This window comes from Alligator sinensis, unplaced genomic scaffold, assembly GCF_000455745.1.
Source record: "Alligator sinensis unplaced genomic scaffold, ASM45574v1 scaffold598_1, whole genome shotgun sequence".
NCBI classification, from domain to species: Eukaryota; Metazoa; Chordata; order Crocodylia; family Alligatoridae; genus Alligator; species Alligator sinensis.
Window position 1 is genome coordinate 852,455 of NW_005842669.1, and position 718 is coordinate 853,172.

The window sequence follows — 718 nt, forward strand, 5'->3', positions numbered from 1 at the left end:
ATATGTGGAGGCCAAGTACTTCACAACTTGTGTATACAACATTAAGAGTCCTGAAACTGGATTAATGTTACATGGAATCAGTTTCCCTAGCACTTACACTACTATTTCTATCATGGTAAGGTGTGATATTATGTTGTATTAGTTCAGTTAACATGTATGATCTGCACAGGGTCTTAAAAAGTGAAGAAATTAAGTACAGTGATGTTCAGTCTCTTTTCTATAAATTCAGAAGTCTGAGTTATCTATAGATTAAATTCAATGGCCAGTGAAATCAAGGGAAAGATCACCATTTCTCTGCTGGGCACTGGATGAGGCTAGTATAGAAGTAAATTAAAAATAGTTGCAGAACTTTTTCTAGGTGACCTGCATTCTATTGATACAAACTTTATATTACCAAGTCTATACTATGTGACAATCCCACCTCTCCATACCCACAAAATCAAGCAGAAAATGTATTGGCCTGTGTAAAGGGCAGTACTCTGATGGAACAAGGAATGGTCAGCTGTATGTGCAGAGATACATCCTGAGGTGCATTATCTTGCTTACGCCAAAAATATCCCTATAACAGATGAGACAGAGAGAGCTGTGATTCAGGTCTTTATTTAGCACCCAGCTAGGTATTTCTGTTCATAATGACTAGGGATTCTGAAGTGGGATAAGCCCCTTCCTGCCCCTCTGCCAGATGCCCAAGGGAGGGAGAATAACCCCCCTCCTTGTC